This window comes from Spermophilus citellus (genome assembly GCF_964194105.1).
Source record: "Spermophilus citellus genome assembly, chromosome: 5".
In the NCBI taxonomy this organism is placed as follows: Eukaryota; Metazoa; Chordata; class Mammalia; order Rodentia; family Sciuridae; genus Spermophilus; species Spermophilus citellus.
Window position 1 is genome coordinate 44,944,660 of NC_138186.1, and position 14,111 is coordinate 44,958,770.

The 14,111-nt window shown below is 37.6% G+C and overlaps 1 protein-coding gene and 1 long non-coding RNA gene across 3 annotated transcripts in view; one reads left to right on the forward strand and one right to left on the reverse strand.

Annotated features, from left to right (window-relative positions):
• The window catches only part of LOC308650243 (MHC class I polypeptide-related sequence B-like), a 601,646-nt gene that overhangs the window by 117,087 nt on the left and 470,448 nt on the right, over window positions 1-14,111 (forward strand). The window lies entirely within an intron of this gene.
• LOC308650256 lies at window positions 2,959-13,020 on the reverse strand. Its single transcript, XR_014022304.1, has 3 exons — window positions 12,860-13,020; window positions 5,068-5,225; window positions 2,959-3,288 (listed from the first exon to the last, which is right to left on the reverse strand). It is a non-coding gene; the product is annotated as an uncharacterized lncRNA (long non-coding RNA).

The following is a 14,111-nucleotide window of genomic DNA, read 5'->3' on the forward strand; positions in this document are numbered from 1 at the left end:
AATTTATTAAATGTCACTTCCTTGGTAAGTCATACCTAGACTATTCTACCTAAATTGGCACCTCACCTGGTATTGTTTACTTTCCAGCTCAACCTGTTTCTGTCTAACTCCTATCAGCTAACAGTTTCTGACTTATTTTTTTTCTTTATTGTTTGTGATCTGACTCCTTCCATTAGATTTTAAGTTCCTTGAAGGTGGTCATTAGCATTAACCTGGCTGCTCCTGACACAAGGTAGATTTGTGCTTTCTTCTCTTCCCCTTCACTGACATGGCTGACAACATTCAGAATCTACCCAGTAGATGCTTCACGATTTTGTGAGCTGGGATGAGGACCTCCAATGACCCATGAAGAAAATGTAGCACAAGGAAAAAACCCTTGTTTTAACCCATACATAGGTAGAGGGTTTTTATTCTAGCAGAGCCTGGCTCATCATGACTGATGCATCTATTGTATCTGCAGCACCTAGAACGGTGTCTGGTTTAGAATGGATTCTCAATAAATATCTGTAGAAGAAATCAAAGAATGCAAATGTTCTATACAAATTTCCAGACTGCTACTTTAGTAGATAGATGATTTGGATAATCACTAGACTAAAGTACTGAGATGCTCAGAAGTCATTAAAGCCTTCAGTTACTGGAAATTTTGAGTTGATAAACAGCGCTCTTAGTGGTTCTGCTGACTAACAGGTGCTGTTTAAGTCAGTATGTTTTTCACAGTCACACCTGACATAATAACACACTTAGATAATAATCCTGTAAAACTCTCCACATGTTGTTTCTGAGGCCACAGTGTTGAGAAGGACCCATCTGAGAAATCCACCTCACATTCTGGGTTCCTGAAAGAATCCCATTCTATCTGCAGAGCTTCAAGGCTTCACATTTCTTTCAGAACTGAGTCTTTTGGGGGCAGAAGATGGTAAGATGCCTAGTGAGGATTCAGGGTAAGGAGAGAGGAATTATAGTATGATGGTTAAGGTGTACATTGGGGAGCTGATGTGAGTGGTTTGAATCCTTGTTCATCCACTTACTAAATGCATGGTTGTGGGTAAGTTACTTGACCTCTCTGTGTCTCAGTATCTACATCTGTAAAATAGGATTAATAATGGTACTAGGGACAGCAAAGGAAAACCATGGAGATGAAACAAATTAACACCACTAAAAGACTCAGACACAGTGCCTTGCATGTAATAGGTGCTCAGTAAAAGTTAATGTTCTGTAGTTATATAGACGTTAAGAAAAATTAATTAATTAATTTTTAATAAAAGTTAATATCTATGGAACTGTTCCTCTCACACAAGGATTCCTACAGAATTTTGAGGAGCAGAAGTAGAGTTCAATCTGTATTCAATAACAAGTATGTCAACATGAACCTAATTGTTATATATAAATAAGAAAAAACGATAAAAAGGAAAAAATTATAAAAATAGAAAATTAAAGAAAACAATTAGAAAAATAATAATAGTGCTCTATGCCAAAAAGTTTTAGTCCTCACACGGCCTGTAAAAGTCTATGCAATTACTTCCTTTTCGCCCCTCCATGTGGAGACTTATAATGAAACTGAGCTCTCTAAAACAAATGACCTTTGACCCTACCTGCACTCAGAGCAGTCATGGATTTTTCAGGCCCAAGGATCTGTATAAAATATTTGAACGATAACTCTGTGTTGTCACCCTTTCCATTAAGAAGAAAACAAGGCAAGACATGATTTGGGGTAATGTATCAGTTCTTAAAATCCACACCAAATTTTGAGTAGAAAAGGGGCTAATTTGCCTATATAGAAACTGTCATTTCTATGGAAATATACCCACTTACCTTCATTTCTAGCCCTTGGTTTGATGCAGGTAATACCTGAAGTTTTGCTTCCAATTTGTATATAAAACTGAACAAGCCTGGAGAAGGAGAAGGAAAAAAAAAAAAAAAACACCCCTCAGTGTTACAAATAGGTGAATTCTTAGAAGAGCTTTAACCCTTTATATTTTGACATAGAAAGAAAAAACTCTAATTCTTAAGTATTACTTTTAAGCCTAAGGGACATATGACAGGCAAAAATAAGTACATATCTTAATAAGTTAACTCTAATTATTTAGATGAAGTTAATTAATATGGCCATTTATCTTATTTTGTATAATGATCTAAAAAAGAAATAAAACAATTTAATCCCCTTTCATTGTGATGGTCTGATTTACTCTAATGGGAAATTTCTTAAATCTAGACAATACAATTTCTGTACATTCAAATGAGAGAGAGGAAAAAAAAAAAGATCTAATACTAAGAAGTTGAACACTATATTTGTTTAGGGCCAGATAATGATCTATTATTGATTTAGACTCAGTTGGCTAAATTTTTCACAACTGAGTCTCACTCAGTGTTATGTAAATTCTGACTCTGTCCATGGCAATCAGAGGAGACTGTTTGACACAAGTACAGCTTTGAGAAAGAATATGGAAGGACATGTAAAGAGATTGAAGTCAGCAAACCACATAAAAGGGAACCCCAGGTTTAAGTGTCCTTTCTACCTGTTCTCCATAATTTAATGGATGGAAAAGAGCAGAATTTCATTTTAGGTGTGCTACTATTACTTCTTTCGACCTTAAAAACCAAACAGTTCTCTATACTACCAGTAGGTGTCAGTGTAGGTATTTTAAATTTCTGGGTTAGTTTTCAATAAGTGATGATGAATAAATTCAGATAAAATGAGGATAATTTTCAGACATGGAATTTCAAGTTGAAAAAAATCTTTGTTTCAACATCACATACAAGGATAATATAAAGTACTTTTTCTATGAGTTCAAATAACTTTAGAAACCAAGTTGAATATACACTAGGTGTACAAACTTCGGTGATTCCTGTATGCTGATTGATAAATTATGGTATGACTTTTGTAGTACACATCTATTTAATTATTGAGCTAAGGCTATGCTTCAATTTTACATAGTATAATCTGTATATAGAACCATTAATCTGTACATAGAAATTGTTATATAATATCAATTCTCCATAGTAAAACAGAATGTTTTAGGTTGTCCACATGGTGTGGTCGATACTATGTTCATGGAGAAGTATACCAACTAATAACTTATCTGATATTTCTGGTGTGCAGAGGGTCAGTTCTTGCCTCCCTTTTCCCAGGGCCATTAAAGTAAAGAAACTTGCCATCATTAAGTGTTCCGCAGCCAGTTCCAACCTGGCCACCAGTTATCTTGTACCACAGAGGGCTGAGCTTCCCCTCAAACCTATCAAACATCTCGCTGTAATTAGGGATAGTTGACACACAGGTTCCTTGTGCAGCTTCAGAGGGAAAAAAAAAACACAGGAGCTTTGTTGGAATCACTAAGCATTAAAAGGTATATTCAATACATGGACAAAGAAAGAATCTCCACAGGTATTAGGAGAAAGAAGCTACATAGAAATTTGTACCTTACAATGATCTGCCTGAAAGACAACCATCACTACTATCATCAAAAATTCTACTCTGAATCAGAGATATGATAAATTATGATATAATGGTGTATTAAGAATTGTAATGCAAAAATAAATAAATTTAAAAAAATCTATTCTGGGGCTGGGGTTGTAGCTCAGTGGTAGGGCACTTCCCTACCACGCATGAGGCATTGGGTCTGATCCTCAGCACCACATAAAGCTAAATAAATAAAATAAAGGCATTGTGTCCATTTTCAACTAAAAAATAAAAATAAATGCTATTCTGCTTCTGTATTTTTACATTTTTTTAAATAATGATAGACTTTGGGAATGATGCATCTCCACAGTTCTTGCTAACCAGAGGATCTGTGTAAACTGAGAAATAGATTTTGTCCATAGTTAATTTTATTCATTTGTTGTCCTTCTATTAGAGGATCAACAAGGGGAGTTAGTTCTGGATTAAATAAAAAAAAAATACCACCCTCTGAAACTATAAATGACAGCACTCTCCACAGAAGGCCTGCAGCAGCGAGTCTGCCTTTGGTTATGTGCCAGAGGCGGCCAGAGCACAACAAGCTGGGAAGGAGGCTTTGAAGTTGCTCCCAGGAAAAAATTCAGAAATGATTTTGAAGCTTATAATGTTTTCTTCAGTTTTACTCTTTAATCTCAGTTCCCTTTTCATTTGCTTATAGTAACATTCAAAGGTGACTGTGGGTTAGAAAATACTTCTTTTGCAATGCTTTCTTTGGGCAGTCTTCCATTTATTATTTTATAAGTTGTATTTTTGCTTTAAATGCATACAATTATACTTCTTTTTTAAAATTTACTTTTTAGGTGTAGTTGGACACAATACCTTTATTTTTATGTGGTGCTGAGGATCAAACCTAGGGCCTTGTACGTGCTAGGTGAGCGCTCTACCATTGAGCCCCAGCCCCAGCCCCAGCCCCTACAATTATATTTCTTTTTAAACAAAAGCAACGTAAAGGGCTCAGGGAGACCCTGCAGCCAAGTGGTTAAGAGCCTATGTTTAGGTTTTGGAGAATGAATGCCAGAGTTTGAAGCTCAACTCTAGCAACTCCTAGCTGTGTGACCTGAAGAAATTTATAAAGTCTCTCTGTACCTCAGTTTCCTCAAATGTAAGTAGATTTTATAGTACTATGGCACAGGGGTTATGTTAGAATTAAATGAGGTGAAATAAAAAGCACTAACTTCAGTGCTTAGGATGAGGAAGGGTCTCAAGCAATGTACATTATGGTTGCTATTAATAATAAATCTCTAGGGAGTTAAATTTGTGACATCATATTTTCTTCCTTAAGCAGCTTGAAACTACAAAATATATTTTTTATTTAAATTTTTTTTAGTTATTTGTGGACACAATACCTTTATTTCATTTTATTTTATTTTTATATGGTACTAAGGATTGAACTCAGTGACTCACACTTGCAGGGCAAGTGCTCTACCATTGAGCTACAACCCCAGCCCTACAAAATATCTTTACCTCATGTTCCTAAATGGCAAAATCTTACAATTCTTAGACTTAAAGAAGAATAAACTCAGCGTGTACTTCTTTGAAAGAATCACATGAAATTATTGACTAGAGACGAACATTTTATAAGCAAACCATTAAACTTGTGTATTTGGCCTTACCAGTGTACCCCAGGTCACAGACACACACGCCTGAGGTGCAGTCCCCATGGCCACTGCAGTAACTGGGACAAGGCTCAGATATGTACACTCCATCTAAGCCAAACAGAGGCACGTTCTTCTGTGAGCTGCTCTCCTGGATCCACCGAAATCGGGTTTTGCTGTTGGGAGAAAAAAAAAAACCCACATCTGTTTCCTCACACACAGCCTTGGGATATAGACAGTTCAGGAAAACTCAAGAGAGATTTAATATTTATTTCGATGTCATGCATGTTCTACCCCATGTGTAGCCTTCATAAATTGTCTCTCCGAGATCTTTCTCACAATTTCTTGATTTTTTCCCTCAGCATAAATGTTTCAATACCAAGAGGATATCAGGTACAGAAGCCTTATTATTATTTTTTTACATAATTTTTTAAACTTTATTTTATTTATTTATTCATTTTTATGTGGTGCTGAGGATCGATCAAACCCAGGGCCTTGTACGTGCGAGGCAAGCACTCTACTGCTGAGCCATAAACCCCAGCCCCTACATAAAATTTTTGATGGCCAGAAACATAGGTTTTTACCTTCATAATTTTCCATCCTAGGTTCTTTAAGTAATCAATGAAAACCAGAGTGAATCCTTTCTTTTCTTTTACTTAATATTTCACCCTTCCATCACCCTACTTTTATGGATATTATGGATTTGGTATTTTTCAGAAAAGGTTATTTGGGAGTTTTTGAAACTTCAAATACAATGTTCTTCTTTTGTTGGGACATAGAAGGGGACTCTGGCCATTGACCATTGAAATGATTCAGGTAGAGAAGAGTTAAGTTTATAATGACAGCTCTCCAACCATCTCTGACTTCCTTCTTTTTACTCCTCATGTTTATTTCATGAACTCTTTATCAACCAGCTGGGCTGCCAATCAACACTGGTACTAGTGTTCCAAGACTTCAAAATCCTACAAACCAGGAGGCTAGGAAGCTGCTCAGTTTTTTTCCCTCCAGTACAGTAGTTCTGGCCAGAACCAGGGAAGCAACCCTGTTTACAGATCCTAAGGCTCCTACCAATTCAAGAAACAGAGAACACTCTGAGGTATTTTGAGAAGGTAAAAGATCTCAGGAGTACAGTATTACAGAATCCATATTAACAAAACAAAACTGAACAAGCTCTGTCTTTAGTGGACTAATCATTTGATTTTAAGTAGGTTAGTCCAGGACATGATGAATCATAATTGGGAGTTCTTGATGGAAGACTTTTTCAGAGTGAAGAAAGACAGATGGTTTCTCTTTTACTTCTTCTAATCTTTGCTACTTGGCCTTTAGTTGGATGGTGCAAATCAAATCAACAAAACTTCCACTAGCCACAAGGTAAGCAAGTTTTGCTTCATTTCCATCTCTTTAAGTTGCCCCTGGTTCCTGATGCCTGCTGCTACTTTGTTTTGTTCTCAGTGGTGAGACACTGGGATTGAACACAAGTAATTCAGCAACCTCAGACTTGCTAGCATAAGAATGGGCAAAGAACTCATTAAAGGGTTGGGGTTGTAGCTTGGTGGTAGAGTGCTCACCTAGCATGTGTGAGGCACTGCGTTTGATTCTCAGCACCACATATAAAATAAAATAAAGACTCATCAAGAACTAAAAAAAAAAAAAATTTAAAAATACTCATTAAAAACCAGTCAGAGACAGACCATCTGAAGAAGCAAGGAAGTAAGTAGGCCAAAGCTAAGCTAATAAGAATGTCTAGATTCCATATTCTAAATTAGAGGAGATACAGTCTTGAAATTATTAATATTTAAATTTTTTTTTACTTGTAGATGGACATAACTTTATTTATTTATTTGTTTATATGTGGTGCTGAGGATGGAACACAGTGCCTTACATGTGCTAGGCAAGTGCTCTACCACCGAGCCACACCCCAGCCTGAAATTATTAATATTATTAATGTTATTTGGGTGCATGTACCTTTCTGGATTTTTCAAGGAGACACAGTAGAATATAGAACCATGATCTCCTGCTAAACACCATTAACTTATTTTGGAGAGCCACACAAAGAAACAAAGGAGTCTTCCCTGTAGTTAATTGCCTATCTCTGATCATTATGTTCATTCAACATTCTTCATTAAATCAACATTTATCGAGTGCCTGCCACATGCCAGGCCTTGTGCTGGGGCTGAGCATACCAAGGGAAGCAACATCCAGACTTGCTTCCTGCCTGTGAGTGGCCCACAATCGAGGGAGAAGACACACTTATCAAGCACTTGAACCAAGATATGAACATCTATAACACGGATAACCACTGCTAAGAAGAACACAGTTAGGAGAGCATGCAGGAGAGATCTTTGACTTGATAGCCCAGAAGTGGGTTGGAAGTGATCTGGAGGAAGAGTTTAACTTATGTAATTATGTAAATATGCAAGTAAACCATAGTGTGGTTTGAATTATTGAAATCACCCAACAAAACTTTCCCTTTGTTTTTCCTGTTTCAGATAAGCAAGAAGGGTCTATATTTTTGTCCCATTCTCTAGTTTTCATCTTTGTCTGGAGGATGCCTGCATGAACAGGAGAACTGGTTTCACCCTTCCACCACCACACAGCTCAGAGATGTCGCCTCTACATCTCCAAACTAGGAAGGTTCCTGCGTACCTGATGTTCTGTGCAGAGATGCACATGGGGTGGGTAGTGAAGACATTTTTTTTAAATTTTTTTTTAATTTTAACTTTTTAGTTGTCGATAGACCTTTATTTTTTAAATTTATATGTGGTGCTGAGGATTGAACCTAATGCCTCACACATGTGAGGCAAGTGCGCTACCGCTGAGCCCCAGCCCCAGCCCTGACACTTTCTTTAGAATACTAAGCAATGGTGTCAAGACGCATCCATGGACTATGTGTGGACCAAACTGGCATCACAGCCAATGAATAGGAAAATCTGGTATCAGAGAACTTCCAGTGGCAATCCTACTGGTTAAGACCACACAATTCCATGTGAATTTCTTTTTTTTTAATGTTTAAAATAATTCCATGTGAATTTCTATTCAGTTCTGCCATGTTCTACACAGCACTAGAGACGTGGTGACCTCTTGTAGCCACTCAGCCTCTCAGAGATGGGTATAACCTGCCAAGATGCCAATCACCCTGTTGACTGCAAGACATCATGAAGCAAGACTCCACCCCGGAAACCTTATCCTTGCCTTTGATATACCCCCTTAAATAAAACTACCAGAGCCATTTTAGTTGTTCAGCTCCAGCGCCTGTATGGGCTGGATCTAACGGGCACTCCAAGCTTCTTACAACTATAATTCTGACTTTGTCTTTTTTCTTCACTAATTATTTTAGACTTTATTTTCCCAGGTGGTTTATCCCCTCCTAATCAGGAAAAATTACCCTGGCAAGGTGCTGGCCACATTGTGATATGCAGACACCTGTTTCAGAGCAGACTTGCAAGCATACAGTCTGGATAGGGAGACCTCTGAGATCTGGGAGAGACCTATCAACACCAGTGTCCCTCCTCTGTAAGCAAGAACTAAGTGAATTAATAGAAGCACAAAGGGCTCCTTTGAGAAAATTGGCTTAGAATTATTTCTGAAAGAGCAATGTTATAAGCATGTTGCTTCATGGCAAAATAGCTCCAATTTTAACGCTTAGAATTCTCAGCTTCTGAACACTGCGTTTGGAGATATCTGAGTTTAACATATTGCAGAAGGATCAACAACAGCTCATTTACTTGGGGTAAAGTAGAAACATATTTAGTATTCTTTAGCAGAGGGCTCTTCATCACAAGTGCCATCAGCCAGCAAACTGGATAGTATCCAAATTAAGCAGGAAGAAGCTGGATTCTTTTTTTTTAAATTTTTATTGTTGGTTGTTCAAAACATTACATAGTTCTTGACAAATCATATTTCACACTTTGATTCAAGTGGGTTATGAACTCCCATTTTTACCCCGTATACAGATGGCAGCATCACATCGGTTACACATCCACTGTTTTACATATTGCTATACTAGTGTCTGTTGTATTCTGCTGCCTTTCCTATCCTCTACTATCCTCCATCCCCTCCCCTCCCATCGTCTCTCTCTACCCCATCTACTGTAATTCATTTCTCCCCCTTGTTTTTTCCCCCCTTTCCCCTCACTTCCTCTTGTATGTAATTTTGGGTTTGTAATTTAAGGGTCTTCTTCCATTTCCATGCAATTTCCCTTCTCTTTCCTTTTCCCTCCCACCTCTCACCCCTGTTTAATGTTAATCATCTTCTCATGCTCAAGAAGCTGGATTCTAATGGAGAAGATTTATTCTTCTAAAAACTGAAGTCCAACAAAATACTGATATATTGGGAGCCTCAAATTATTGGCTCATTTTGTGATGCTAAAGATGATCTTTTCTTTCTTCTCACATGTAGCTTTACCAATTGGGTTATTCCACCCAACATCAAACCAACTGTAGTTACAGCTTCAGCTCCATATTTCTGGGCTTAGAGAAATCAAGCCAGATTGGTGTTCCTTGACTCCTGTTTGTAATTATCTGCTGTTACAGTGATGTCTCCCAGCACCCTGATATTATTGTTGTAGCAAAGATGTACCACTTGATGTTCCTTAGTTACACCTCTCTTGGGAAGAGCTGTGGTTAGGCCATGGTTTCAGAAATCGTGGGGAGAGGAAGGCAAAGGCGGCACAGCTTGTGATGGGCAAGAAGCAGGATGAGATCCCTATTTAGCAGAAAACACAGGTTTTTATGGAAAAGGAAAGCTGGTTCAGAGGATGAAGCCCAGAAGGTAGAAGCAACAGCTGAGAAGAACAATGAATTAGAGATTTGTCTTAATGAAAGAAACTTTCCTATCGCAGGCCTGGCTCTGAGAGGAGGGAGTCCTACTCACAAACCACTTGTTGGCTTTGTGAATTCCTATGGCCCAGTGACTGCTGTGTGCCTCAGATCTCCACCTCCGCCTTTTAGTGTGTTTTTCTTTGTTTGCTTGTTTTTATTTTTCTGAACAGTTATCCTGTCATTATTTCACCCTTTTATATTGGGGATGGGTAAGGTGGATAACTTGACTTTACAGGTTGGTATAGATCAAAATATTTGGGAGTGACTACGTGACACTGTGATGGGCTAAGACCTTGGGGGGTCTTGGAGGATAGTGAATGTGTTTTGCATGTGGGAGAGATTTGAGTGACCAGAGGTAGGACAGATGATGTTAGATTGTAACCATAGTGATCTCTCCCAGTTAATCACACCTCCTTTTGTACATGTTTCTCTGTAATGTGACTTTTATGTACTTCCTATCAAAAAAGGGGAGTCTATTTCCCAACCTTCTGCATATTGACTGGTTTTGTAAATTTCTTTGACTGGCAAGATGTGGCAAATTAGATGATTCCTTGGGACTCAGGAACCACCTAACTGAAAAATACTGGGAAGAAGACCACAAAGGAAGGAAGTTTCCGCTGTTCCTAGACACTGACTCATCAACTGAATGCAGCTACATGGAGGAGGCCAGGAGAGAGACAAGTATACCTGCCCAGGCAACCCCACAAACCAACAGAGATAATAAATCATTGCTTTTTTAAGTCACTAAGCTTTGTAGAGGTGTGTTGCCTGACAATAAATAACAGCACAATATTATCCTAGGCTCAGCTAAGGAATATAGACAAAGAGTAAGGCTGAATTCTGAAAATAATAGTGTATCTCTGCATCCTTGACTCTCTTTTCCTTTCACTGTTTAGGAGATGACAAAATCTGGAATGGCTGCCTCGGTTCCAAAGATGGAAGTCATATGCTCAGGATGTCAGAGTCAACCTGTCAACTCTGAACTGCTCATCTTTGGACCATGATATAAGAAAGAATGAAGTACTTTGTTTAAATCTTGCTAAGCATCTGTGTTTGTGAGTTTCTGTGTTACAGTGGCTGGCTAGATCTGTATTTTAACTAAAGCAGACTGCCAAATTCATAATTTCATTAAAAGAGGTAGACTCATCAACCCTGCTACCTGAACATCAAATACCTAAAGCATTTCAGTCTCACTTTGATAAACTACAAAGAACACTGACATATGAAGACAAAAATTACTTATAAGTTGACTTGGATCCACTGATTAAAATAGCTTAATAGCTATGTCTTGAAATAGATGGTGTTTAAAGATTATGTTTCAAGGTTTATCAGACTAACACAGAAACCTTTACATCTTTGACCAAATCAGTGTCTTTCTTTTTCAGGAAGTGTTCCTACATGAACACTGAAGGTGTCATTTTTTAAGGTATGCATGCCTAAGTAATGACGGAGGCAGAGACTATAGCCAGCTTCTCTAGCTGAATGATGCATAACAAATTTTCTGATCAATTAGGTGAAAGATTTCACAGACAGAATAGTCTCTAAAAATTTTATGAATAAGCCACTTTTATAAATTGCTAAGCATCTGCTATTATATCAGTCAGGGTGAAATGGTTACTGTGATAACCAACAACTCCCAGTCTTGTAGTTTAAACCAACAAAAGTTGATTTCTTGCATGTCCAGTGTAAGTTGGCAAGGAAGTCTGGTTATTGTAGATACTCAGGGACCCAGAGTGATGCAGGCTTTGTTTCAGTGATGCTTCTATGAAGCAGGGACATAGAAAAATTCACATGAGCTCTTAAAGTCAGGTTTCATGTCCATTCACATTTCATTAGGCCATGAAAAACTTCAAAGCTGTGGGGGAAAGTATAACCCTACCTTGTTCCAGGAAGGAAGAAAGTTGGAAATATTTCTTAATTACCCTACTGAGTATCCCAACCACATGCTACATCATCAGGAAGCAGTGCAAACAGACTTTTTATATCATTTCAGCTCTGAACCCAGCTGCCTTGACTAAGTTACAGTTAAGGTTACATTCCAGAATTCAATTAAGTGTCCACTTGGGCTGGGGCTGTAGTTCAGGGCAGAGCGCTTGCCTTGCACATGTGAGGCACTGGGTTCGATCCTCAACACCACATACAAATAAACAAATAAAATAAAGACATGCTGTCCATCTACAACTACAAAAAATAAAATAGAAAAAGAAGTGTTCACTTGAAGAATGTTTTTCTTTCTTTCTTTTTTTAAGTGATAGAGTTGAAGATAACCATCTTTGTGTAACCTATGCCATCTGGTGCAAAGATGCTATGAATTAATTCTAGAATACTGAACCTGGAAAAAAGCACATTTAAAAAATTGGAATATTTCTGTTTTTCTTCTTTTTACTTAACAATGAGAACTAAATTGTGCTATATTTTTCCCCCTTTGTCCTAGCTTCCAGGAAGCTAAGAGTTCAAATTGTTGCCCTATTAATAAAACGGGTTCACTTCCAATTCCCTCATCAATTGTTTTACTCTTTCTCTCTATTGTCTTATTATTTGTTTTAATGGTCATTTAAAGGGGTCGTTTATTTTGCAAGATACCTCAACTTGTCCTTGAAAGGAGGCACTAAATCACTAAAAATCTACAAATGGCAAAAGCCTGATGTAATGATGCCTGACAGCTCTCTTTAGACTTCAACGGCTTTTGTTCACTGCTGTCTACTCAATGCCCTGAACAGTACTTGGCACAGGTAGGTGTGCAATAAATCTTTGTTGAATGAATTAATGGGAAAGTGAGCAAATCCGTCTCAATTACAAGTATGTGTGAGCATATGTGTAGCGCAATTTTGTTCTAGAGTTCTTTACCTTATAAGTCATTACTTGAAGAGAAACAGACACATTATATAAAATTTTCCAAGTTATTGAAATTCTTGAAATGTAGCTATTGAGATAGATAAATGTTCCCATGAAATGGTAGCTGTGGTACATAATAAGAAAGATTACCTTACCTGGCTGCAAGAGTCCTTGGAATAACAATGGTGATTCTTGTCCACTCTTCAAAGTCCCCTGTATGATACATGGTGGGCTCACCCAGTTCCCTGGAGCTCCCTTCGCATCCTTTGCCTGTAGAAGCTGGGAACAGCCTTCTTTCACCAGAAACCAGGACATTCCAGCATCATGAGAGTACTGAAGAAGAACTGGGGCAGTATTGCTGAACTGATTGGCACATCCTATGTTTAGCTGTTAAAAAGGACAGAATTACACAAGGTTTTGGTTCCAAGACATCATCCAACAAATTAGGCACTACAGCAGCCAGAGCCCTTTCTACTCAGTCTGCATGAAATCATAATGTCAAGACTGTGCAGCTCAATCCCAACCAAAGCCCTACCATAAATTCTGGGATTTGTTGGTGGATACAAGCAGCAAGTACTTTTTAGCAGAAAGCTGAACAAGCTACCTACTTTATGGGTTTCTTGGGACTATAAAAAAGAAGAAAAAAGTATAATGTCTGTGTTTCTGGAGTCTCGGACAAAAGACAAAAACCAAGAAATTGCGTCCTTCTCCCTCTTGGTATAAAAAGGGAAAGCAGAAGATGGAGAAGCAGGTGTTTTCCTCAGAGCAGGAAGAGAAGGCTGGGTTCTCTGCTTTCCACATAACCAAAGTCTTTATTCTGTTTTTGTTTTTTTTTTTGGCCAAGACTTACTAAGAAATCAGAATCAGCTTAGATGAAAGTGCCAAATTTTTTGCTACAGCAAAAATTAAGCAACATAATTAAGAAAAAGAACTATTATCATTCTGTTCTTGAGTAGAGACTGTCATAGGATTCATAATGAAAAAAATTGTAAAAAAAAAAAAGGCAACCTAAATCCTATTGCTTAGCATATTGTTTTTATTTTTCTGTTTTCCTTTCTTCTTTTTATATGAGAGTATATATTTTGGACATGTCGTTGAGGTTATCACATTTCTAGAACTTTCCTCCTATTTTCTCTTTAACATTACTTTATTATCTTATGCAACATAGCAATGAATATGTCTTTTCCTTTTCAGTTGATTTTTTTTAACAAGTTTCAAATATTTTATTTTCTTATTCATACAGTATGAAGTTTTCTAAAGATCCCACAACATGACGTGTATCATGCAGAAGAAAAACTAAACATTCAACATAAACCACCCCCTCCCTTGCCCACCCTTCACACAAACTAAAAAAGAGGAAGAAAAAAAAAAAAGGGAAAGAAAACCCCTCATTCCCGAGTAAGGAAA